Source organism: Lepisosteus oculatus, unplaced genomic scaffold (genome assembly GCF_040954835.1).
Source record: "Lepisosteus oculatus isolate fLepOcu1 unplaced genomic scaffold, fLepOcu1.hap2 HAP2_SCAFFOLD_70, whole genome shotgun sequence".
NCBI classification, from domain to species: domain Eukaryota; kingdom Metazoa; phylum Chordata; class Actinopteri; order Semionotiformes; family Lepisosteidae; genus Lepisosteus; species Lepisosteus oculatus.
In genome coordinates this window covers 180,456-207,500 of record NW_027168257.1, presented here as the reverse complement: position 1 = coordinate 207,500, position 27,045 = coordinate 180,456, and the positions used below count along the sequence as shown (strand labels likewise).

Genomic DNA, 27,045 nt, shown 5'->3' with positions numbered 1-27,045 from the left:
TTGCACACACGACTTCATGAAAGCACGCGTGCATGCAAAGTCATCCTGTTGAGCATTTGAAAAGCCGCACCACGCCGCACTTGAAATAGCTCTTACATTAGTGGTAGACGCAGGAATCGCCTTTTTATTTACGCTCTTACCAACGCGATGGAAAGCAAAACAAAGCAAAGCAGAGCAAAACAACGAACAAACAAAAACCCTCACGTCCCGCACTTGCAAATAACACCGTTACGTGCCCAAGCGGTATTGTATGTCATCCTAGCACTGCACCCCGGGGCGTACGGTATATGGGAACGAGCACACGCCACGAATCGTCTCGAATCACTCCCTACAGCTGTAAGGCACCTTGAAGCGTGCACCCCCAACATTCTTCTTTGCGCATCTGTGAAAGGTAAATTCTTGAACAAACTCTGAACCAGCTCTAAGGAAACTAATCAGATTAGACATTACTTTGACTCATCTTTTTACGCTCAGTGCTGGATTGCTCAAACTCCAGCTAGGGTTAGGGTTAGCATTCCCACGCTACTTAGACACTTTGTTTACGCTCAGTGCTGGATTTTGGGAACTTCAGGACGAGTGGGAATTTTCTCCTATCTGTCAATTCTGTTTTGTTTTGGAGACTCTTGGCTGCCTATGTTGTACAGTGCAGCGTGAAGGAAACATTTTCCAAAACTGTGTCAGCTCAAAAGTTGTAAGAAAACCTCTCCAGCTGCTTTAACTCTCTTGATTTTTGTCATTTAACGTGACACTCGATGTATAACTGGAGCCTCACATATGCAAATGGTGAGGCTCCAGTTCGACACCACTTTACAGTATATGACAAAAGCATGGCAGACTGTGCCATGACCGGCAGATAACTTCTGCTTATTTTTACCATATTAAACATTGGAAATCCTCCCACTTGCATTTGTGACACTTGATTTTGGCTCCACCTAATACACTCTTAAAACTTCAAACACTTTTCTCTTCTCCCGCAACACTCTTGTCTGTCGGCACTATGTGGCAGCGTTGCATGACAACCCCTCTCACCACGGAAAGGAACCTAACAGCTTTGGTAAGAGAGGAGAAAAGGACCTGGCCCGTACGGGGCTCGAACCCACGACCTTGGCGTTATTAGCACCACACTCTAACCAACTGAGCTAACCGGCCTCACGACAGTGGTCCTCTCTGTGCTGACACTGCTCATGATGTTTCCCGAGCCGAAACTGCATTTTTCCAAGCAATTTGACAAAGCCCGCCCACTGAAAACTGCAGCAGATCGTGTAAAGACGTTCAACTTTGTAATTACTGCACGCACAGGAAGCAGAATAAATTCCTCTTTTCAAACTGTCAAAGGTTTGCTTTGCGAACGCTGCAGGACATCGCACAATCTCTTTTGAACAGGGACGAACGATTTCTTATGGGGCGCAGTAAGTACAGACGTTTAAAAAGCTCCACTCATGCCGACGATGCAGCATGAAGAAGCGCAACCTAACATTTGACAGACAAAGGCCGGGCGCCGCTACGAGCAATATGAAATCAAACTGACAGCACACGGCGTTTCGCGCTGACTCAAAAGTGATCTCGACAGACGCTGTTCTCTGCATAACGCTGAAAGAGCTAAAGAGCGTTTCTGTTGAGACGTAACAAGCTCGTTTCTTTCTACCATGATGTCACCATGACCAAATCTGTCTTTAAGCACCTTGCTCAGTCTCTGACGACACTGTCAAAAATTGCTTTCGCCGATTGTATTGCAAACCGGCGGAAGCGGGGTATTGGGAAAAGTTTTCAACTAGCAATAATCGCGCCTCGGCTAAACCTCACAGGCTACGATACTGCCACTGCGCAAAGCTGATAGTTGCCAGGCAACCGCGGGGATCCTATGGAAATCGTTATCGATAGTCTCATGGCATGTCGTTTCTGTAACGCTTCATATTTGTCCTCTTCTTCATCTAGCTTGAGGTTTTGAAGAATTTCATGGCAGACAAGGTCTCCGTCGGGAACAAAGGGCGTTGTGAGAAAACCGTTGCTTATTTTCAGCAGCAGAAATACAACCCTTTAAATACAAGATGACAGAACAATGAGGAAGGGCATGCCGGGAGGAACTCATGCACTACAGAGGAAAGGGGGCGGGCACGTACAGTTCACATTCAAGCCACAAGTACTCTTCTCGGATGTTGCACAAACAAATCCTAACGTCTTGAAAGCATTGCAGCATGTTTGTGTCCCACTTCCCGTGGCTGCAGGACGACTGACACGAACGGACAAACACAATCTGTGGCGTTTAGCGTGACATAGTCTTGCAGGCATCGTGCTGTCTCACTGCAATACTATACCGCTGGAGGAAACAGTCCATCTGGCCATGAAACTCATTTAAACGTCTAGCTACAGCAACTAACTATATCATGATTTATTCAGGATGTGTGGAATCAGCACGTCCCGGAGACAGCTTCCGAAATCGTGAGCATTCTCTGGTGGTAGGGGCGTTCAAGATGGCGCTCAGGTGGGAGGTAAAGTTTAGTGGTTGAGGAGTTTTTTTTAGTTTTTCATGACCTGAATGTTAATTTTTGCTTTTTTTGACTACAGAAAAATAAGGACTTAACACTAGTTGTTTAAACTTCAGTTATAATTGAAAGAAAAAAAAACGATTTTTTTTAGGTTTAAGAATTTCGATATGAGTAACACTGGGAAAAGAAAAGAGTGCTGGGTCCTCGAAGGAGAAATCTAAGATACCTCAATCGTATATGTATAGCACTACAAGAAAATCGATGGAACTACAGGGAAAAGTGAAGCAGCTGGAGGGGACGTGGAAAGAGTGCTGGAGATGCGCTCGTACGGTAGAGCCGGAGTCCCTGCCCAGCACACCTGTGAAAACCCCGGCGGCCAAGAGAGGAAGGGGCGACCTGACGCTGGAGGAGCTCCAAACCAACATCTTTAACATGATGGGTGAGCTGAAGGAAATGATTCGATTTAATACAGTCGCAATCGAAAGTCTTAAAAAGTCCATGGACTGTGTGTTTAAAGAGGTTGAAGACTTAAAGAGTGAAGTAAAAGTTCTTAAACAAGTAAATACCGAACAAGAAAAGCATATTAAAGAACTTGAATTGAAAGTGAACGATGTAGATAGATACTGTCGACGATGGAATTTAAAATTATTTGGAGTTAAAGAGGAACGTGATAAGGACCTTGTTGCAACAGTGAAGGGTATCTGTAAAAGGACCCTGCCGGACCAGGAGGACGTAATATCGGCCATTGACTTTGTTCACAGGCTCGGGAGAGCGAACATGTCTGGGCAAGTGCGCCCCAGATCGATTATAATACAGTTCACCAAGAGGACGGCGAGGGACATGCTCTGGCGAGCGGCGAGGGGGAATGAGTATTTGAATGGGAACAAACTGAGGTTTGCAGAGGAACTGTCTGCCGCGGACAGGAGCACCAGGAACCAGCTGTGGCCCCAGGTTGAAGCTGCCAGAAGAGAGGGGAGGAGACCCTACTTTGTGGGAGCGAGGGCCTTTGTGGACGGGAAGGAGATTTGCTCCCAGTGACTGCTCAGTTAATGATTATGTTTGGTTTTATTTGTTATACCAGTATATACTAGTGTTTCTTTAGTGTTAGTTTGGAATGGTGTAGTTAAGTGTTAAGGACTGTTATAGTTCTGGTTCTTTGAAAAACTCAATAGTTTAGATAGTCTTAGAGTTAGTTATTTGCTTTTGTGTATGTCTTTTTCATGAATGCCAGAGGTACTCGAAATGTTGTTAAAAGAAAAACGTTTTTTTTGTTTTGTAAAAAACTGTGCTGAGTTTTATTTTTTTACAGGAAACGCATGCATGTTGAAACTAAAGTTTATAATTGAGAAATATTAAAGCAAGGAAAATATGATACGTGTAAAATATACAATTTGATCACATAATTACTTAATTACCTCTGGTAGTTAAATGTTTTTTTTCTGCTGCGTTTTTTTTCTCTTGTACATGACTCTGATCCTCTTGTTGTATTTGTATTTGTAAATTCTACATGTTTAATAAAAATAAAAAAAAGCATTATAATCAAGTAGCCACAGAAATTGCATCACGCTTTCATGTATGCTATTGCAGACACCAACGTTGCCTAGATAGAAAACCGAAATAGCCGTGGGTTTGCTTGCTGGTCTGAAGGATCTCTCTTCGAATCTCTATCATTTGTCAATGGAAGTAAAACGCGCTGCAATCTGATACGTTCAGAATCAAACCCGCAGCTGTTGTTCGACTTTATTTCTTGACTAATTACAACTGAGTGTCGCATGAGCAGTTACGTAAACTTGTCTGGTATATTTGAACACAAATGCCGTTCTTCAATTAAAACTAACAGTACATTGTCAGGGACATTCAGTTCTATACAAACAAGAGACAGACAAGAGAATATTCCTACCTTCATGTGGACTACGTGTTGACTTACTGATCGGAATAATTGAAAAGTTCGGGTTCATAGCCGATGCAGTGCGTTCTAATTAGAACAACAGCAACGCTGAGCTCTCAGCACCGTACTGAGCCCAGGTGTTTTTCTAAAGCTGTCAGGTGCAGTTCATTTACATGAAGGAAATCTCTTACTGGGTACGATTACAATGCAGTAAGTAGCACAGGCTACTAAGGGAGTAGCCTGATGCGTTTAAAAACGACCCGAGCCAGCCAGGAGTCGAATTTACAATCTCCTAATCCGTAGTCAGACGCGTTATCCATTGCGCCACTGGCCCTGGTGTGACACTGCAGGACTTTAACCCAGTGAGCTCAGCACTGCAACTAGTAAAATATTACCCGCGGTCCATTCTTTTCCAAAAGTGAGAAACACCTGTTTTCTACATGTTGTCTGTTTTAAAACCATATCTCTTTAAACCAAACCAAGAGTTTGTCTTTTGCACTGATATTCTGATTCATTTCGATTTCAAAGAAAAAAAAACATTATCTTCCAAAGCATCATAAAATTGTCCCTTCTTCCAGACTCTACTTCTCTCTTGTAGTAGTACAGCAGACCTTTCCAGGTGAGCAGATAACAGAGTCCGAAATGAGCTTCCTCCATCAAGCAAAGTACCTGAACATGACTCTGTCTTCATAAATGCGCCCCTGTAATAAAGAAATTAAATCCAAAATCAAGAGGGCAGTTGCCTACTGAAGTTCAAGAAGTCATCAATTTTAACCTAGCAACACATTAAAGGCTGCATCTATACAAGTATGATTCTAGAAATGCTCACCAGATTACGTTTTAAGAAGGAACTGCGCCTCAGGTTTCGCCGAGATCTTAACTCGGATGGCAGGATTCAGAGTCCGGAGTGTGGACTGATGGAGCACGGAGGGTCCATATACTGTGGATCCCTCAGTGATCTTCCGCGTATTCAAACCGCCAGCGTGTAACTCCCCTGTCCCCGTGACCTCATTGCTCTGCTCTCACCTCTGTGCAGCCGAGCCCGACTCATGATAAAGTGGAAAAAAATATGCCCCCAACGTGAGATTTAATTTAGATTTCACAGATGCGCAAGGAAGAATGTTGGGGGTGCACACTTCAAGGTGCCTTACAGCTGTAGGGAGTGATTCGAGACGATTCGTGGCGTGCGCTCGTTCCCATATACCGTACGCCCCGGGCTGCAGTGCTAGGATGACATACAATACCGCTTGGGCACGTAACGGCCTTACATGCAAGTGTGGGACGTGAGGGTTTTCGTTTGTTCGTTTTGTTTTGCTCTGCTTTGCTTTGTTTTGCTTTCCATCGCGTTGGTAAGAGCGTAAATAAAAAGGCGATTCCTGCGTCTACCACTAATGTAAGAGCTATTTCAAGTGCGACGTGGTGCGGCTTTTCAAATGCTTGTGGACATTTCTCTGTTGTTGATTCTTTTTTTGTGTGTAACAAAGTGGCATTTTCATGTCCGGACGGGGAGACTTTATCATTCCGACATGAAGCCACCCTTAAGTCCTCTGAGGCGTGTCTGTCTGCAAGGCTTGTATTTTGGAAATGTTTTTTTTAAACGGAGAATGACTTTGAAATAGGCTTCCGCCGGCGCCTCGCGATCCAGGTAAGATTGTAGCAAGAACGCAGCGGCGGTGGGGCTTGCTGTAGTCGTGGCCGAGTGATTAAAGCGATGGATTGGAAATCCATTGGGGTCTCCCCGCGCAAGTTCGAATCCTGCCGACTAGGTTGTCCGCCTCCAGTCCTTGTGTTCCGGCGCAAGGAAAGAAGCGTGCCTCTTTGCTGTTCCTGGTGGTTTTAAAACGCCAAATCGCTTGTACCCGCTGCCTTGGAAATAAATTCTTCAGCATCCGCGAATGCCTTTTTGCAGCTAAATGACGGTGTAAGTGTGTTTAGCCAGCGGGACTGGCTAGAGACGTAACTAAAGAGACTTGACGAAAATCAACTTAAGGAGATTGGAAAATATAAGAGCGTCTGAAAGTATAAGTACAGTACAGGTGGACGTAAAAGTAGTTAGATAAACAGTGTTTGTATTTTTATACAATTAGTTGCAATAGAGGAAACAATTTGGGTTTATTCGAATGTCTCAGACATGCTGAAACGCTGTAGGTTTAGAATCGAGACTGGGGAGAATAACGTCTTGTGAGAAGATCTGTTTACCTAACGATTAGATCCTGTAAATCCCTTGTACCCTCCCTAAGTCTGTCCCAGTCCAGTGGATAAAAATGTACTGTTAATGGAGTGTTGGTTTCTCTGTTATGGGATACTGGAGCACTACTGTCATGCTTGTTTCACTCCTCTGTTCAACAGTGTGCTATAGAGTAATGTATATGGGGAGACGGCAGGAGGCCACAGGAGTATTGGGGCAGCAAGTTTTACTTGCCGAGTACCAGATTTTAATGGGTGGTTTTATCCCAGATCTATTGGGTTGGAATATTATGCATTACAAAGAATGACTATCCAGAACAGGGTATCACGTGGCTTCAACTGACTGTGATCACTCAGTATGTTGATAGTATTCTGAGTGCTTCCCCTGACGAGGAAACCCACAAGTCTGAGTTGCTTCAGCTTTAGAGTGTCTAATAGAAGCAGTTATGATAAGGCCCTTTTGTGTCTAGCATTGTGAAATTTTAACAGGGCTTGGGTGCAATGTTTTTACAGGGTGAGCACAACTCTTAACAGATCTGCTTAAGGGGGGAGTGCAGTACAAGGACAAGATTGCCTTGGTTCCCGCAACAAAAGCCGCCTATAATAATTTGAAACAAGCTCTCTTACAGGTGCTGAGACTGGGGTTTCCTCAGATGGATCAACCATTCCTTTGTATGTAAGTGTGGACAAAGGGTTACTGTATATGTATATAATGTATGTATTTGTTGCATGTAGGCCACAATTCTGGATGGCTATGGAGAAATAGGATTCTCTCACAACGGCAGGGACTCCAGTTAAGAATACTAGGCTTGTCTCTGAACTGATTTGTAGTTTTACAGCTGCCGACAGAAGCAGCTTGAGTAAGGTGTAAATAACACAATAAATAAAGAATTCCAGTAACTCAAGGTAACAACCATGCAGATGCAGATGCCAGACGAGCTGCACTGGGAGAGCGGGAGTCTGAGACCCCTGTGAAACCTCTATTGGGGAAAGGGGAGAATTCAGGTTGAGGCCTTTAATAGATGTTTAATAGTGGTTAGAACAAATGTGTAAAGAATGTGGGGTTGTATGATGATGTGATGTGGGCTGGCACATACCCAAGTGTATGACAAAGATGATCCCAGGGTATGGACTGCCCTGCCCCTTGGATACTGATCTAGGGGCAGACTACACTGGGAAGGTGTGCCAGGCTGTAATTGCCTCACTAGGGGTAAGTTGGAAGTCACATTGCCCCAATCACCCACAGTCTGAAAGACCAACTAAGGAAATATCAACTGAAGGGACACCGTGGGTAGATAACTCTCTATTAAAGTGTTGTAGGTTTGTTAACTGAAGCGGTGCACAGGGCTTGTGAACAGGTGCCGGACGCTTGGGGACCTCCAGCAGAGGGGAGACACGACCGGATACCTGGCGAGTGGGTGTAGGTGAAGAAGAGATACCCTGCCAGATGTTGCAATCCTGCTGGGAGGGACCATATCAACTGCCACCAATTACTGATTGTGCCATCTGAGTGACAGGATGAGATCGCTGGATCCGCGCATCGCACTTTCACTGACCCACGGCACCAGAGACTGAGTGAACAGAAAGAAGGATGTTGTTACCGTTTCTGTGTCTGATGCTTCCTAAGACCAACAGTGTGCTTGTTAGGCCTGAGGAGCATTACTGGGGATATGGTATCAATACATTCCGGGTGTTGGGATATCTATCAGGGTAATACATTTCTAATTGGACTATAAATAATGTCATATTGTCTGCTTTAAAACTGATGTTTTCAACTCTATTGTAGAGATTCTAGAATCAACTAATAGAGAATTGAAATAAAAAAGGGCATAAGAAGACATTACCAAGAACGACCACAAGATGGAGATATTGTCTAGACATTACCAACAACGACCACAAGATGGAGATATTGTCCAAAGAGGCAAGAATGGCAATGCCGCGATAAGGTAAAATCATTTTTTGAAAGAGATTGCTGTCAGAATGCACATCCGTATCCCAAACAGAATCTCTAGTAGAATATGATCATTTGTGAAACAGGCAAATGAGTGTCTGCTACAATATGATTGCTACATATCTGCATTTGTTGGTTTTTAAGGAGTAAGAGTGCAGGGGGTTTAAACCTGCGATCCAGTGTGTTGAAGTATTTCACAACACTACCCCTAGCACATCTGGAAATAAATCCTCATAAGTGCAAACACATCCTAAATACAGTGTTCCTGCACCTTTGACCTCATCCAGAATGTATCGTTTTTTGAAAGGGATTGCTGTCAGAATGCACAACTGAATCCCAAACAGAATCTCTAGTCAAATATGATCATTTGTGAAACAGGCAAATGAGTCTCTCAGGTGCCCATTGCTCATTTTCAGACACATTTATGCAATACTTTCACCATGCGTTGAGCAATAGGGATTAAAGATACCAGAGGTAAGGTTTAAAAGTGATTCTGAGGTGCAACACATCAGCGATACAGCTAGGCATCTGAAATGCGGGGTTTGAGAGCCCTTCAGGGAACACCTTACCCTAAAGGTACCAGAAGTCCACTAGTATAAGCATTAAGTCACTGTCACCCCTGTTACAATGTGATTGCTACATATCTTCATTTCTTTGGTTTTTAAGTAGTAAGAGTGCAGGGGGTCTAAATCTGCGATCCAGTGTGTTGAAGTATTTCACAACACTACCTGTAGCCCGTCTGGAAATAAATCCTCATTCTGATTATTGACCTGGGCATGTACCAATAAATCACTGAGCATATATATATCACTGTGTTGAAGCTAGAGACCTGTATGTAATAATATGATGCTAAAATGTTATTTTCACATATATTAATGTAATAAATGATTGCTTATGCTTTATAAACAAATCTAATTAAAATAAAAGCTAAAGTTTTGTATTTATCTTGTACCATAGAACATGATTTTCTTTGTATTTCAAGCCCACAAAGTGTCCAAATGACGCACTACATGATATAAAGAAGATTATCACATGCATATCAGTATTATCTTTCTTATGAAAATGCATTCCTTTCATTATCTTTTACTTTTTAAAATGAACTCAAGTTGTGTATAATGTAATAATTTAAGTAGAATAGATTCTAATAATAAAATGATCCAGTGTGTTGCTCTACTACACTACTTCACTGCTCTATGCCGTCTGGAAATAAATCCTCAGACTGCTTACTGCCCTGGGCATGTACCAATGAATTACAGGAGCACATCTATTTATCACTGCGTTGAAGCAGGAGACACATAGTCTCTGCAAACACATCCTAAATACAGTGTTCCAGCACCTTTGACCTCATCCAGAACGTATCATTTCTTGAAAGGGATTGCTGTCCGAATGCACATCTGAATCCCAAACAGAATCTCTAGTAAAATACGATCATTTGTGAAACAGGCAAATTACTGTCTCAGGGGCCCATTCCTCATTCTCAAGACACATGTATGCAGTACGTACACCATGCATTGAGCAATAGGGATTAAAGACACCACAGGTAAGGTTAGATGTCATGTTCTATGATCATTTCTTTCAGCATTAGGGACTAAATATACCAAACGTATGATGCTAAAATCCTGAAAAAAGGATGTGCTCCATCTCGGCAGTAGATTGGATTCCAAAACTGATTTGGGTCAATATACATTACCTTTGAAGATAAGGTACAGTCTACTGTAGGGAACCATCAACTTAGAAAGCATTGGCCTTCCCTGGGGGTCAGGTAGGTGCAAAAGATAAACCTTTATCCTATCTTTATCTTAAGATAAGTGGCCAAGCAGTATTTTTCCAAGTTTCACCAAGCTCATCATGTTGCCATAGTAGAAAAAGTTCTATAAAATGTTAAATAACTTTAAAAAAAGCATCTTGGTCTTTCAGTACTGTACAAGGTGAATTAAACTGTCCCTGGTAATAAAAAGTAATTAGAAGCATCCCAGAAACTTTATCTCTAGAAACATTAGCTGTTTTATATCATGTAATTTAGTGTGATGTTGTCAGAATTCAAGGACATTATCACACACAGAAATTGGTTCAGTTAAATCTAAAAAACGCAGCTAAACATGGGTTTAAATGTAAAATAGAAGTCTTACCTCTTGTCAAAAGATTTAATTCAAGAAGCGATGTAATAAATGATTGCTTATGCTTTATAAACAAGTCTAATTAAAATAAAAGCTTAAGTTTTTGTATTTATCTTGTACCATAGAACATGATTTTCTTTGTATTTCAAGCCCACAAAGTGTCCAAATGACGCACTACATGATATAAGGAAGATTATCACATGCATATCGGTATTATCTTTCTTTTAAAAATGCATTCCTTTCATTACCTTTTACTTTTTAAAATGAACTCAAATTGTGTATAATGTAATAATTTAAGTAGAATAGATTCAGGTAGGAAATATAGAGTCATGATGTTTATGGCTGACATCATTTCACATGGGTGAATTTTAAGCTAAGAAATAAAAACATTTACAATGAAGATACCATTGCTTAATTTTTAATGCGTTTAAAAAATAAATACCTCCTGAGAATAATTTGCCACTCCCAGATCCTTGGTAAGGTACTGTTTGAATCCAATCAGGAGAGGAGCATCCAGGGAGTGCTTTCTATAGAGTCCAGCTTGGGCCACTCTCTTCCGGCCTGCTGATACTTTTTAACTACTCAGGGCCTGTAAGGATATAAAACACCGGTTTAAACATTTTATACCTATAAGACAAATTAGAATTTTAGTAAAAAATAGATACATCTGAAAAATAAAAAGTCTTACTGCTGATAGAGTTCTTCAGAGCTCACATCTTCCCCTTCCTTATCCGCTTCTGTTTCAGTTTCTAGAGCAGCCTCTGGCATCTCTTCCTCCTGGACTGCGGCCTCTTGCTCAGGGCCGCTGGAATGCAGGTATATTCTTTTCAACATGCTTTTACATAATATGTTGTAACAATGATTTCAAAAAGAAACTACAGAAGCCTTACAGATTAAAAATATCTCACCTTGCCAATGTGTCTTCAGGCTTCCCATGTACAAAAAGGCCCAAGGACTCTAGCAGTCTTACAACCACTATCCTGTTTGCCTCACCAGACACGATCTCTATTCTGTGGTAATCCACGATGACCCCATTCTTCAGGTGATTCATCATGTCCTCCCTCGCCTGTTGAGAGGCCATCCTGATCTCTTCTGCCGTGGCGTGCTTCATACACGCCCTCTTCAAGTGAGCAGGAAGCTGATCAAGAGTATTCAGGCACATCTTGCACACCAGGGGAATCCTCGCGGGTTTCCTTTGAAAATAAATAATACCATCTGTGTATAGAAACAAGCTAAGACTGATTTCTTAAATTATCCTTAATTTTCTCTCTCATAGTTTGAGCATAATGATTTTATTGCATTTATATAAGAATTGCTCATTGCTCCAAAATAAATAATGGTTTCATAAAAAAGTGAGCACTTACTTGGTCTCAGTCACAGACTTTCCAATAGAAGCCATTGTGGAGTTCAGCAACTGCAGGTCCTAGAAGTGGGGAAGGAATTTTAAAAGAGAAATTGAATTACAATACAGAAGGAATGGCTGAGGGATCACTGAAATATATATATACAAATTCCAAAGACTGAGTCCATATAGAAACAACTACCTTTCATTTTCAGTATAAGAAAAAAAAAACATTATCTTCCAAAGCATCATAAAATTGTCCCTTCTTCCCCGTGACCTCATTGCTCTGCTCTCTCCTCTGTGCAGCTGAGCCCGACTCACGGTAAAATGGAAAAAAATATGCCCTCGACGTGAAATTTACTCTGGAGCGAGCCAGTGTTGCGCATAGCTGCCTTCAAAGCAGTTGACCCAGGTTCGATTCCCGGCCAATGCAGTTGCAAATGTTTTCAAATGCTGTCATGAGCCTTGGATTGTGACTAGCAAAGCGAAGCCTTTTGAAAGAGCTAAAGCACTGCAAAACGGAATTGAAGGAGAATCTTACAGGGGATTCTGAGCAGTGTCTGCATACATGCAGTCAGATAAAGGTGCTGAAAGCTTGAGCTACTCTCAATGTCATGCTGCCCTTCCCCGGAGTAAATCTGTTACATTGAAAGAATGCTTCTGGCAGGTTCAAAAAGGGACCCTTGTTAATTGGAGAAATCAATGATTTCGAATGAATTCTGTACGCGTTAAAAGACAGCTATACACAGAAAACATGCAGGACACTGCTCATGATGTTTCCCGAGCCGAAACAGAGTGCGTTTTTCCAAGCCATTTGACAAAGCCCACCCACTGAAAACTGCAGCAGATCGTGTAAAGACGTTCAACTTTGTAACTACTGCACGCACAGGAAGCAGAATAAATTCCTCTTTTCAAACTGTCAAAGGTTTGCTTTGCGAACGCTGCAGGACATCGCACAATCTCTTTTGAACAGGGACAAACGATTTCTTATGGGGCGCAGTAAGTACAGACGTTTAAAATGCTCCACTCATGCCGACGATGCAGCATGAAGAAGCGCAACCTAACGTTTGACAGACAAAAGCCAGGCGCCGCTACGAGCAATATGAAATCATACTGACAGCACACGGCGTTTCGCGCTGACACAAAAGTAATCTCGACAGACGCTGTTCTCTGCATAAAGCTGAAAGAGCTAAAGAGCGTTTCTGTTGACACGTAACAAGCTCGTTTCTTTCTACCATGATATCACCATGACCAAATCTGTCTTTAAACACCTTGCTCAGTCTCTGACGAGACTGTCAAAAATTGCTTTCGCCGATTGTATTGCAAACCGGCGGAAGCGGGGTATTGGGAAAAGTTTTCAACTAGCAATAATCGCGCCTCGGCTAAACCTCACAGGCTACGATACTGCCACTGCGCAAAGCTGACGGTTGCCAAGCAACCGCGGGGATTCTATGGAAATCGTTATCGATCGTCTCATGGCATGTCGTTGCTATAACGCTTCATATTTGTCGTCTTCTTCTTCTTCTAGCTTGAGGTTTTGAAGAATTTCATGACAGACAAGGGCTCCGTTGGGAACAAAGGGCGTTGTGAGAAAACCGTTGCTTATTTTCAGCAGCAGAAATACAACCCTTTAAATAAAAGATGACAGAACAATGACGAAGGTCATGCCGGGAGGAACTCATGCACTATAGAGGAAAGGGGGCGGGCACGTACAGTTCACATTCAAGCCACAAGTACTCTTCTTGGATGTTGCACAAACAAATCCTAACGTCTTGAAAGCATTGCAGCATGTTTGTGTCCCACTTCCCGTGGCTGCGGGACGACTGACAAGAACGGACAAACAATCTGTGGCGTTTAGCGTGACATAGTCTTGCAGGCATCGTGCTGTCTCACTGCAATACTATACCGCTGGAGGAAACAGTCCATCTGGCCATGAAACTCATTTGAACGTCTAGCTACAGCAACTAACAATATCATGATTTATTCAGGATGTGTGGAATCAGCACGTCCCGGAGACAGCTTCCGAAATCGTGAGCATTCTCTGGTGGTAGGGGCGTTCAAGATGGCGCTCAGGTGGGAGGTAAAGTTTAGTTGTTGGGGAGTTTTTTTGAGTTTTTCATGACCTGAATGTTAATTTTTGCTTTTTTTGACTACAGAAAAATAAGGACTTAACACTAGTTGTTTAAACTTCAGTTATAATTGAAAGAAAAAAAAAACGATTTTTTTAGGGTTAACCCTTTTATGTTTAAAAAGTCCGATATGAGTAACACTGGGAAAAGAAAAGAGAGTGCTGGGTCTTCGAAGGAGAACTCTAAGATACCTCAATCGTATATGTATAGCACTACAAAAAAATCGATGGCAACTAAAGGGAAAAGTGAAGCAGCTGCAGGGGCAGCAAGAGGGCGGAGGCGCCGCGCGCCCGGCCGACGTGTTGGACCGGTGCGCTTTACGTGCTGAAATAAACACGCGACAGCCCCGAAATGTTTCCAGAGTGCTGTGCACTGAAGACTTGCCTGGTGCTCCTCCGTGCAGATTGTTTGTCCTCCTCCAGTGCGGGACGAGCCAACACAAGGGAGCGCATTCGCCAACATCCAGGCACGCAATGCGATTTGGAAAGCAGCTCCTTTCCAAAGAGTTGCACACGAACGATCCTTCAGTCCCGCTCGGGGGGCATGGAACCCCCGCCACACACAGCTTCAAGTAGCGAGTCATGCGCCAGGGCTCTCGCTTACGGCCACACCATCCTGGACACGCCCGATCTTGTCTGATCTCGGAAGCTAAGCAGGGTTGGGCCTGGTTAGTACTTGGATGGGAGACCGCCTGGGAATACCAGGTGCTGTAAGCTTTTGCTCTCCCGGCCAGCAGGGGTCGCCGTTGGTGCCGTAGGCTTTGGGAGGAAAACCTGCAGGATGGAAAGGTGATCTATAGCCTCATCTCTAGAGATGTTTTGTTGCTGTGGCATGTGTGTGACCCATATTCAAAAAAAAAAAACCCGTCTGTAAAACGAATATCGAAGCTGCCTCTAAATCTGCAAATGAAGATGAGTCGATAAACCACTCGTTTTTCGTATAACTAGACATTTATTCATTTGTTACCGATTTCATTCATTGAGCCCTGGGGTTTCCTAATGGCCAAGGAGGGTCGGGACCTCGGTTTGACGCCTCCCCCGAAGGACGGCGCCTGTTTGTGCAGCAGAGTGTCGCCATCAGGAGGCTGGGGCGTAAGAGAGCCACACAGCCCGCAGGGTGAGCGCTCCCTACTGGTCCCAGTCACACCTCTTGCAGGAGCAGCAGCAACCGGAGCTTTTCCGGGGTGGAATCTCCCATCCGGGTGCCGGCCAGGCTCACACCTGCTGGGCTGCCCCGGGGGTGAGCCCAGTCGAGAGTCGCAGGGCCAGATCTAGTCACCGGGGAGAAACGATACAAGTGAAGGATTGCTCGGCTCTCGGCACTTGAAAAGACCGACAAATGTCTCGTTCCCGCCGGAGCTGAATGTACCCGCATGTGTGGTGTCGTCTTCTTCCCCCGCCCCGCTGTGTTTGCTGTATTGTCTCTGAAGCCGGCCCCCCCGAGACGAGACGGGCTGTTCCTGTGCCCCAATTAACACTTTACAGGTGCCATTCCCCGGCATTGTGGCCATTGGAGCCCCGACGCAGCTAATGCGGAGCACTTGTTGGACTGGCATCGAAAGGACGTGTGCGCACGGAGCGAGCCTTCCCTGCGGCAGAGCGCGGGAACTTTCTCCCCCCCTCCCGCTGCAGGAGTTGTGTGCACTGCAGCGGTGCCGAGAGAAAAGCACAGAAGGCAGCAGGCTCTGGAGAGCAGGTAAGAGACGGAGCCTTGTGGGCAGGCAAGCAGGCCCGTTTTTTGGAAATTGCTGAAAAGGTTTGTTCGGTGTGTGGCAGGCGCACGTCGCAATGAGGCCGAATTGCATCCCGGGACATGCTGCGAATGCGCAACGGCGACTGCAGATGTGTAGGAAACGGCGCGCTCGTTTTCTCGTTTTGCCCACACTTTTGAGTGTTAGTGTGGCGTGTGAGTGTGTGAAAGAGTGGGCCCAGCAGGAGGCGGTGGCGTGCAGGGCGAGGAGGTGGCCTAGGCTGCGCGATTTGTGCTGTGGGTGCGGGCCGCTTGCAGGGGCCTGTTTAACTCATACTTACCTGGCAGGGGAGATACCTTGATCAAGAAGGAGGTTCACCCAGGGCGAGGCTCGGCCATTGCACTCCGGCTGTGCTGACCCCTGCGAATTCCCCAAATGTGGGAATCTCGACTGCATAATTTCTGGTAGTGGGGGACTGCGTTCGCGCTCTCCCCTGATGTGCTTGGTCCAAAATCAGATACGGGAGGGTTAGGACACCACGAGCTGCGTGGCTGCGGAAGGATCCCGGTTCGACAGGAGTGGACGCCGCTGCTGGTTCTCGCTGGCTTTTAGTTAGGGGTCCGGAGAAGCATCTCAAGCTAGTTCCACTACTCCTTCCGGACGTTCATTCCCTTTTCAAAGTCAGTCGTTTTGCTGTAGTCTGCGTTCTTTAGGCTGATTATCGAGGTTAGCCTTTATTTGGTCATGGGGGGCCTCGGTACTGTATGCTGAGTCTAAAGACAGTTTCACCCGTTTTCTGATTGCTCGGTTCTGTACCAGTGCAGACATGTCAAACAGTGAATGGCTGTACCTCTATTGTATTCGTGCTCAATGAATGAAATCGGTAACAAATGAATATATGTCTAGTTATACGAAAAACGAGTGGTTTATCGACTCATCTTCATTTGCAGATTTAGAGGCAGCTTCGATATTCGTTTTACAGACGGGTTTTTTTTTTTTGAATATGGGTCACACACATGCCACAGCAACAAAACATCTCTAGAGATGAGGCTATAGATCACCTTTCCATCCTGCAGGTTTTCCTCCCAAAGCCTACGGCACCAACGGCGACCCCTGCTGGCCGGGAGAGCAAAAGCTTACAGCACCTGGTATTCCCAGGCAGTCTTCCATCCAAGTACTAACCAGGCCCGACGCTGCTTAGCTTCCGAGATCAGACGAGATCAGGCGTGTTCAGGGTGGTGTGGCCGTAAGCGAAAGTCCCGGCGCCTGACTCGCTACTTGAAGCTGTGTGTGGCGGGGGTTCCGTGCCCCCCGAGCGGGACTGAAGGATCGTTCGTGTGCAACTCTTTGGAAAGGAGCTGCTTTCCAAATCGCATTGCGTGCCTGGATGTTGGCGAATGCGCTCCCTTGTGTTGGCTCGTCCCGCACTGGAGGAGGACAAACAATCTGCACGGAGGAGCACCAGGCAAGTCTTCAGTGCACAGCACTCTGGAAACATTTCGGGGCTGTCGCGTGTTTATTTCAGCACGTAAAGCACACCGGTCCAACACGTCGGCCGGGCGCGCGGCACCTCCGCCCTCTTGCTGCCCCTGCAGCTGCTTCACTTTTCCCTTTAGTTGCCATCGATTTTTTTGTAGTGCTATACATATACGATTGAGGTATCTTAGAGTTCTCCTTCGAAGACCCAGCACTCTCTTTTCTTTTCCCAGTGTTACTCATATCGGACTTTTTAAACCTAAAAAAAAATCGTTTTTTTTTTCTTTCAATTATAACTGAAGTTTAAACAACTAGTGTTAAGTCCTTATTTTTCTGTAGTCAAAAAAAGCAAAAATTAACATTCAGGTCATGAAAAACTCAAAAAAACTCCCCAACCACTAAACTTTACCTCCCACCTGAGCGGCATCTTGAACGCCCCTACCACCAGAGAATGCTCACGATTTCGGAAGCTGTCTCCGGGACGTGCTGATTCCACACATCCTGAATAAATCATGATATTGTTAGTTGCTGTAGCTAGACGTTCAAATGAGTTTCATGGCCAGATGGACTGTTTCCTCCAGTGGTATAATATTGCAGTGAGACAGCACGATGCCTGCAAGACTATGTCACGCTAAACGCCACAGATTGTGTTTGTCCGTTCGTGTCAGTCGTCCCGCAGCCACGGGAAGTGGGACACAAACATGCTGCAATGCTTTCAAGACGTTAGGATTTGTTTGTGCAACATCCAAGAAGAGTACTTGTGGCTTGAATGTGAACTGTACGTGCCCGCCCCCTTTCCTCTGTAGTGCATGAGTTCCTCCCGGCATGACCTTCGTCATTGTTCTGTCATCTTTTATTTAAAGGGTTGTATTTCTGCTGCTGAAAATAAGCAACGGTTTTCTCACAACGCCCTTTGTTCCCAACGGAGCCCTTGTCTGTCATGAAATTCTTCAAAACCTCAAGCTAGAAGAAGAAGAAGACGACAAATATGAAGCGTTATAGCAACGACATGCCATGAGACGATCGATAACGATTTCCATAGGATCCCCGCGGTTGCCTGGCAACCGTCAGCTTTGCGCAGTGGCAGTATCGTAGCCTGTGAGGTTTAGCCGAGGCGCGATTATTGCTAGTTGAAAACTTTTCCCAATACCCCGCTTCCGCCGGTTTGCAATACAATCGGCGAAAGCAATTTTTGACAGTCTCGTCAGAGACTGAGCAAGGTGTTTAAAGACAGATTTTGTCATGGTAACATCATGGTAGAAAGAAACAAGCTTGTTACGTCTCAACAGAAACGCTCTTTAGCTCTTTCAGCGTTATGCAGAGAACAGCGTCTGTCGAGATCACTTTTGAGTCAGCGCGAAACGCCGTGTGCTGTCAGTTTGATTTCATATTGCTCGTAGCGGCGCCCGGCTTTTGTCTGTCAAAGTTAGGTTGCGCTTCTTCATGCTGCATCGTCGGCATGAGTGGAGCTTTTTAAACGTCTGTACTTACTGCGCCCCATAATAAATCGTTTGTCCCCATTCAAAAGAGATTGTGCGATGTCCTGCAGCGTTCGCAAAGCAAACCTTTGACAGTTTGAAAAGAGGAATTTATTCTGCTTCCTGTGCGTGCAGTAGTTACAAAGTTGAACGTCTTTACACGATCTGCTGCAGTTTTCAGTGGGTGGGCTTTGTCAAATGGCTTGGAAAAACGCACTGTGTTTTGGCTCGGGAAACATCATGAGCAGTGTCCTGCATGTTTTCTGTGTATAGCTGTCTTTTAACGCATACAGAATTCATTCGAAATCATTGATTTCTCCAATTAACAAGGGTCCCTTTTTGAACCTGCCAGAAGCATTTTTTCAATGTAACAGATTTACTCCGGGGAAGGGCAGCATGACATTGAGAGTAGCTCAAGCTTTCAGCACCTTTATCTGACTGCATGTATGCAGACACTGCTCAGAATCCCCTGTAAGATTCTCCTTCAATTCCGTTTTGCAGTGCTTTAGCTCTTTCAAAAGGCTTCGCTTTGCTAGTCACAATCCAAGGCTCATGACAGCATTTGAAAACATTCGCAACTGCGTTGGCCGGGAATCGAACCTGGGTTAACTGCTTTGAAGGCAGCTATGCGCAACACTGGCTCGCTCCAGAATAAATCTCACGTCGAGGGCATATTTTTTTCCATTTTACCGTGAGTCGGGCTCAGCTGCACAGAGGAGAGAGCAGAGCAATGAGGTCACGGGGACAGGGGAGTCACACGCTGGCGGTTTGAATACGCGGAAGATCACTGAGGGATCCACAGTATATGGACCCTCCGTGCGCCATCAGTCCGCACTCCGGACTCTGAATCCTGCCATCCGAGTTAAGATCTCGGCGGAACCTGAGGCGCAGTTCCTTCTTAAAACGTCATCTGGTGAGCATTTCTAGAATCGTACTTGTATAGATTCAGCCTTTAATGTGTTGCTAGGTTAAAATTGATGACTTCTTGTATTTCAGTAGGCAACTGCCCTCTTGATTTCGGATTTAATTTCTTTATTACAGGGGCGCTTTTATGAAGACAGAGTCATGTTCAGGTACTTTGCTTGATGGAGGAAGCTCATTTCGGACTCTGTGATCTGCTCACCTGGAAAGGTCTGCTATACTACTACAAGAGAGAAGTAGAGTCTGGAAGAAGGGACAATTTTATGATGCTTTGGAAGATAATGTTTTTTTTTCTTATACTGAAAATGAAAGGTAGTTGTTTCTATATGGACTCAGTCTTTGGAATTTGTATATATATATTTCAGTGATCCCTCAGCCATTCCTTCTGTATTGTAATTCAATTTCTCTTTTAAAATTCCTTCCCCACTTCTAGGACCTGCAGTTGCTGAACTCCACAATGGCTTCTATTGGAAAGTCTGTGACTGAGACCAAGTAAGTGTTCACTTTTTTATGAAACCATTATTTATTTAGGAGCAATGAGCAATTCTTTTATAAATGCAATAAAATCATTATGCTCAAACTATGAGAGAGAAAATTAAGGATAATTTAAGAAATCAGTCTTAGCTTGTTTCTATACACAGATGGTATTATTTATTTTCAGAGGAAACCCGCTCACTTGAAGAGGTCGTGTATGAAGCACGCCACGGCAGAAGAGATCAGGATGGCCTCTCAACAGGCGAGGGAGGACATGATGAATCACCTGAAAAACGGGGTCATCGTGGATTACCACAGAATAGAGATCGTGTCTGGTGAGGCAAACAGGATAGTGGTTGTAAGACTGCTAGAGTCCTTGGGCCTTTTTGTACATGGGGAGCCTGAAGACACATTGGCAAGGTGAGATATTTTTAATCTGTAAGGCTTCTGTAGTTTCTTTTTGAAATCATTGTTACAACATATTATGTAAAAGCATGTTGAAAAGAATATACCTGCATTCCAGCGGCCCTGAGCAAGAGGCCGCTGTCCAGGAGGAAGAGATGCCAGAGGCTGCTCTAGAAACTGAAACAGAAGCGGATAAGGAAGGGGAAGATGTGAGCTCTGAAGAACTCTATCAGCAGTAAGACTTTTTATTTTTCAGATGTATCTATTTTTTACTAAAATTCTAATTTGTCTTATAGGTATAAAATGTTTAAACCGGTGTTTTATATCCTTACAGGCCCTGAGTAGTTAAAAAGTATCAGCAGGCCGGAAGAGAGTGGCCCAAGCTGGACTCTATAGAAAGCACTCCCTGGATGCTCCTCTCCTGATTGGATTCAAACAGTACCTTACCAAGGATCTGGGAGTGGCAAATTATTCTCAGGAGGTATTTATTTTTTAAAGGCATTTAAAATTAAGCAATGGTATCTTCATTGTAAATGTTTTTATTTCTTAGCTTAAAATTCACCCATGTGAAATGATGTCAGCCATAAACATCATGACTCTATATTTCCTACCTGAATCTATTCTACTTAAATTATTACATTATACACAATTTGAGTTCATTTTAAAAAGTAAAAGGTAATGAAAGGAATGCATTTTCATAAGAAAGATAATACCGATATGCATGTGATAATCTTCCTTATATCATGTAGTGCATCATTTGGACACTTTGTGGGCTTCAAATACAAAGAAAATCATGTTCTATGGTACAAGATAAATACAAAACTTAAGCTTTTATTTTAATTAGATTTCTTTATAAAGCATAAGCAATCATTTATTACATCGCTTCTTGAATTAAATCTTTTGACAAGAGGTAAGACTTCTGTTACATTTAAACCCATGTTTAGCTGTGTTTTTTAGATTTAACTGAACCAATTTCTGTGTGTGATAATGTCCTTGAATTCTGACAACATCACACTAAATTACATGATATAAAACAGCTAATGTTTCTAGAGATAAAGTTTCTGAGATGCTTCTAATTACTTTTTATTACCAGGGACAGTTTAATTCACCTTGTACAGTACTGTAAGACCAAGATGCTTTTTTTAAAAGTTATTTAACATTTTATAGAACTTTGTCTACTATGGCAACATGATGTGCTTGGTGAAACTTGGAAAAATACTGCTTGGCCACTTATCTTAAGGTAAAGATAGGATAAAAGTTTATCTTTTGCACCTACCTGACCCCCAGGGAAGGCCAATGCTTTCTAAGTTGATGGTTCCCTACAGTAGACTGTACTTTAATTTCAAAGGTAATGTATATTGACCCAAATCAGTTTTGGAATCCAATCTACTGACGAGATGGAGCACATCCTTTTTTCAGGATTTTAGCATCATACGTTTGGTATATTTAGTCCCTAATGCTGAAAGAAATGATCATAGAACATTTGGACACTTTGTGGGCTTGAAATACAAAGCAAATCATGTTCTATGGTACAAGATAAATACAAAACTTAAGCTTTTATTTTAATTAGATTTGTTTATAAAGCATAAGCAATCATTTATTACATTAATATATGTGAAAATAACATTTTAGCATCATACGTTTAGTATATTTAGTCCCTAATGCTGAAAGAAATGATCATAGAACATGACATCTAACCTTACCTGCGGTGTTTTTAATCCCTATTGCTCAATGCACAGTGAAAGCATTCCATACATGTGTCTGACAATGAGGAATGGGCCCCTGAGACAGTCATTTGCCTGTTTCACAAATGATCGTATTTTACTAGAGGTTCTGTTTGGGATTCAGATGTGCATTCGGACAGCAATCCCTTTCAAGAAATGATACGTTCTGGATGAGGTCAAAGGTGCTGGAACACTGTATCTAGGATGTGTTTGCAGAGACTGTGTGTCTCCTGCTTCAACGCAGTGATAAACAGATGTGCTCCTTTAATTTATTGGTACATGCCCAGGGCAGTAAGCAGTCTGAGGATTTATTTCCAGATGGCATAGAGCAGTGAAGCAGTGAAGTAGTGCAAAACACTGGATCATTATATTATTAGAATCTATTCTACTTAAATTATTACATTATACTCAATTTGAGTTCATTTTAAAAAGTAAAAGGTAATGAAAGGAATGCATTTTCATAAGAAAGATAATACCGATATGCATGTGATAATCTTCCTTATATCATGTAGTGCGTCATTTGGACACTTTGTGGGCTTGAAATACAAAGAAAATCATGTTCTATGGTACAAGATAAATACAAAACTTAAGCTTTTATTTTAATTAGATTTGTTTATAAAGCATAAGCAATCATTTATTACATTAATATATGTGAAAATAACATTTTAGCATCATATGTTTAGTATATTTAGTCCCTAATGCCGAAAGAAATGATCATTTGTTTAACATGCACGGGTCTGTCTCAAAGGATGCAGTACTCCTGAAGGGCCTCAAACCCTACATTTCGGATGCCTAGCTGTATCCCTCACATGTGGCACCTCAGAATGACTTCTAACCTTACCTGTGGTGTATTCAGTCCCTATTGCTCAATGCACGGTGTACATACTGCATACATGTGTCTTGAGAATGAGGAATGGGCCCCTGAGACAGTCATTTGCCTGTTTCATAAACAGGGACCTGGACCTAGACCTGGCCCGTACAGGGCTCAAACCCGCGACCTTGGCGTTATTAGCACCACGCTCTAACCAACTGAGCTAACCGGCCTCATGACAGTGCTCCTCTCTGTGCTGCAAAAAATCAAACTCAGGGAATTTCTTTTGTCCTCCTTTGAATAGAAAGCCGTGTAATCAGTGTACGGGCTTTCTCGTGCAGTTTCATGGTTCTTGTAACCCAAATCCTACACTGGCCTGAAGTGCCCCCCCATTTCACAGCATTTTTCAGCTGATTTAAAATGTACCTAAAGGAGAAGCATTATTGAAGACCATCAATTACCAAGAGCTTTTGTCAAAGGTTTTGGTGGTCATTTTGAATGACCACAGAGCGCTGTGACCTCGGTTTTATCCAAAAAGACAGCGCCCTTTTACAACACAGCATCTCCGTCACTATACTGGGGCATTGGGACCCGCACAGACCTCAGGGTGAGCGCCCCCCCGCCGGCACCATTAACACCGCTTCCAGCTGGAAGCTTTGTTTTTCCCTGTAGCTCACCCTCATCCGGATTCTGACCTGGCTCACACCTGCTTAGCTTCAGTGGGTTTTCAGTTGCGAGTTGCAAAAGTTGGGATGCAAGTGATGGAGCCGTTCGCTGCAAAAGCCACTGCATTGGCCAGGAATCAAAACCAAGCCTCCTGCGTGGCAGGCGAGAGTTCTAACAATGAACCACCAATGCTCAATGCCTGTACCTTCAAAAAAGACGCTTTTTTGGTGCTGTGTGCAAAAAGCGTCGACATCTACTTCCAGCTGCAAAATGCCATCCGCGGACGCTGTGAATTTATTTATTTAGACACCGCTCAGAATCCCCTGTAAGATTCTCCTTCAATTCCGTTTTGCAGTGCTTTAGCTCTTTCAAAAGGCTTCGCTTTGCTAGTCACAATCCAAGGCTTGTGACAGCATTTGAAAACACTTGCCACTGCGTTGGCCAGGAATCAAATCCGGGTCAACTGCTTGGAAGGTAGCTATGCTCACCACTATACCACCAACACATGCCCGGGGGAGCCCTCCAGGACACCACCAGAGAATGCTCACGATTTCAGAAGCTGTCTCCGGGACGTGCTGATTCCACACATCCTGAATAAATCATGTTATTGTTAGTTGCTGTAGCTAGACGTTCAAATGAGTTTCATGGCCAGATGGACTGTTTCCTCAAGTGGTATAGTATTGCAGTAAGACAGCACGATGCCTGCAAGACTATGTCACGCTAAACGCCACAGATTGTGTTTGTCCGTTCGTGTCAGTCGTCCTGCAGCCACGGGAAGTGGGACACAAACATGCTGCAATGCTTTCAAGACATTAGGATTTGTTTGTGCAACATCCGAGAAGAGTACTTGTGGCTTGAATGTGACTGAGCAAGGTGTTTAAAGACAGAGACTGAAAACTGTTAAAGGATGAGTCAAAGTAACGTCTAATCGGATTAGTTTCCTTAGAGCTGGTTCAGAGTTTGCTCAAGAGTTTACCTTTCACAGATGCGCAAAGAAGAATGTTGGGGGTGCACGCTTCAAGGCGCCTTACAGCTGTAGGGAGTGATTTCAGACGATTCGTGGCGTGTGCTCATTCCCATATACCGTACGCCCCGGGGTGCAGTGCTAGGATGACGTACAATACCGCTTGGGCACGTAACGGCGTTATATGCAAGTGCGGGACGTGAGGGTTTTGCGTTTGTTCGTTTTGTTTTGCTCTGCTTTGCTTTGTTTTGCTTTCCATCGCGTTGGTAAGAGCGTAAATAAAAAGGCGATTCCTGTGTCGACCACTAATGTAAGAGCTATTTCAAGTGCGCCGTGGTGCGGCTTTTCAAATGCTTAACAGGATGATTTTGCATGCACGCGTGCTTTCATGCAGTCGTGTGTGCAACCATGTCTGCTTACGTGCAAACGGGCGTGGTTTCATGTATGCAAAAAACTTTCCTGGGCTCTTCTGAAGCACATAAAATTATTTGGAGATATACATTTGTCTTATTTTCCTCTTAGGCTCTAGAATTGATAACTTTTTTTTCATTTTTGGCATTTTTCATCATTTTCCAGAAAGTGGTTGCAAGCCCAATATCATGCGAAGAAACTTCAGGATTCGGGGATCAGTCAATGGATTTTCTTCAAAGTTGGATTTTTGCACTCTGTGGACCAAGAGATGTTGTTCTATAATGTTTTTTTTTTTTTTCAAATTTAAAAATATCATTTTTTCATGGAGCTTTGAATGGGATGGATTCACCCTCCTTTAGCCAGGACAGAGCTCCAGGAGCCTGGGTAGGATTCTAGCTTTCTCCCCTTGCAGGCACCTGGCACAGAAGACAATATTTTTTTCCTTAAAATCTTTTTTTTTGTGTTCCTTGTTGTTCCAAACTTAATTTTAATCACTTTTAATTAGAGATTTTATTAAAAATAGTGCAATAAATGACTAATTTCACAAAAATTAATGTAATATAAAACGGATGTTTTCAACTTTATTGTAGTGTTTTAGAAACTAATATGTCTTCAAAAATGGTTGTTTTTCACTCCTATGAATGAAAACTGTTGTTATATGATGTTTTTTTTTTCAAATTTTAAATGATCATTTTTTCATGGAGCTTTGAAGGGGATGGATTCACCCTCCTTTAGCCAGGACAGAGCTCCAGGAGCCTGGGTAGGATTCTAGCTTTCTCCCCTTGCAGGCACCTGGCACAGAAGACATCATTTTTTTCCTTAAAATCTTTTTTTTTGTGTTCCTTGTTGCTCCAAACTTAATTCTATTCACTTTTAATTAGAGATTATATTAAAAATAGTGCAATAAATGACTAATTTCACTAAAAATACTAAAAGTAATATAAAACTGATGTTTTTAACTTTATTGTAGTGTTTTAGAAACTAAAATGTCTTCAAAAATGGTTATTTTTCACTCCTAGGAATGAAAGCTGATGAATGAATGAATGAATGATGATGAATGCATCGCTTGCGTCAGGCGTCGTACATGATCAATTTAAGGTAGTGGTTCTTAGACCGCTCCTTAAGAAGTCAAATTTGGATCCACAAGTTCTTAACAACTACAGGCCTGTCTCAAAGGTCCCATTTCAATCTAAAAGTCTTGAAAGAATAGTTGTTGCCCAACATCAAATGGATTCAAATAATATACTTGAGAAATTTCAGTCTGGTTTCTGAAACTGCATTAACAAGAGTCGTAAATTATATTCTCTTAGCTACTGATGCGGGGAATGCAACAGTGCTAGGTTGCAACAGTGCTAGGAATGCAAACTTTAGGTTGCGCTTCTTCATGCTGCATCATTGGCATGAGTGGAGCTTTTTAAACGTCTGTACTTACTGCGCCCCATAAGAAATCGTTTGTCCCTGTTCAAAAGAGATTGTGCGATGTCCTGCAGCGTTCGCAAAGCAAACCTTTGACAGTTTGAATAGAGGAATTTATTCTGCTTCCTGTGCGTGCAGTAGTTACAAACTTGAACGTCTTTACACGATCTCCTGCAGTTTTCAGTGGGCAGGCTTGGTCAGATGGCTTGGAAAAACGCACTGTGTTTCGGCTCGGGAAACATCATGAGCAGTGTCCTGCATGTTTTCTGTGTATAGCTGTCTTTTAACGCATACAGAATTCATTCGAAATCATTGATTTCTCCAATTAACAAGGATCCCTTAAATGATGAGTCAAAGTAACATCTAATCGGATTAGTTTCCTTAGAGCTGGTTCAGAGTTTGCTCAAGAGTTTACCTTTCACAGATGAGCAAAGAAGAATGTTGGGGGTGCACGCTTCAAGGCACCTTACAGCTGTAGGGAGTGATTCGAGACGATTCGTGGCGTGTGC

The 27,045-nt window shown here is 43.2% G+C and overlaps 8 non-coding genes across 8 annotated transcripts; 4 read left to right on the top strand and 4 right to left on the bottom strand.

The window, feature by feature from the left end:
- Positions 1–1,075: 1,075 nt before the first annotated feature.
- trnai-aau (transfer RNA isoleucine (anticodon AAU)) lies at positions 1,076–1,149 on the bottom strand. Its single transcript has one exon. It is a non-coding gene; the product is annotated as a tRNA-Ile (tRNA).
- Positions 1,150–1,690: 541 nt separating this feature from the next.
- LOC138233678 (U4 spliceosomal RNA) lies at positions 1,691–1,832 on the bottom strand. The gene has a single exon (XR_011187607.1). It is a non-coding gene; the product is annotated as a U4 spliceosomal RNA (small nuclear RNA).
- Positions 1,833–6,059: 4,227 nt separating this feature from the next.
- On the top strand, positions 6,060–6,141 carry trnas-gga (transfer RNA serine (anticodon GGA)). Its single transcript has one exon. It is a non-coding gene; the product is annotated as a tRNA-Ser (tRNA).
- Positions 6,142–13,251: 7,110 nt separating this feature from the next.
- Positions 13,252–13,393, bottom strand: LOC138233778 (U4 spliceosomal RNA). The gene has a single exon (XR_011187700.1). It is a non-coding gene; the product is annotated as a U4 spliceosomal RNA (small nuclear RNA).
- A 1,304-nt stretch (positions 13,394–14,697) lies between these two features.
- On the top strand, positions 14,698–14,816 carry LOC138233752 (5S ribosomal RNA). Its single transcript, XR_011187677.1, has one exon. It is a non-coding gene; the product is annotated as a 5S ribosomal RNA (ribosomal RNA).
- Positions 14,817–16,122: 1,306 nt separating this feature from the next.
- LOC138233751 (U1 spliceosomal RNA) lies at positions 16,123–16,286 on the top strand. Its single transcript, XR_011187676.1, has one exon. It is a non-coding gene; the product is annotated as a U1 spliceosomal RNA (small nuclear RNA).
- Positions 16,287–16,923: 637 nt separating this feature from the next.
- LOC138233744 (5S ribosomal RNA) lies at positions 16,924–17,042 on the bottom strand. Its single transcript, XR_011187673.1, has one exon. It is a non-coding gene; the product is annotated as a 5S ribosomal RNA (ribosomal RNA).
- A 1,293-nt stretch (positions 17,043–18,335) lies between these two features.
- On the top strand, positions 18,336–18,477 carry LOC138233777 (U4 spliceosomal RNA). The gene has a single exon (XR_011187699.1). It is a non-coding gene; the product is annotated as a U4 spliceosomal RNA (small nuclear RNA).
- Positions 18,478–27,045: the final 8,568 nt, after the last annotated feature.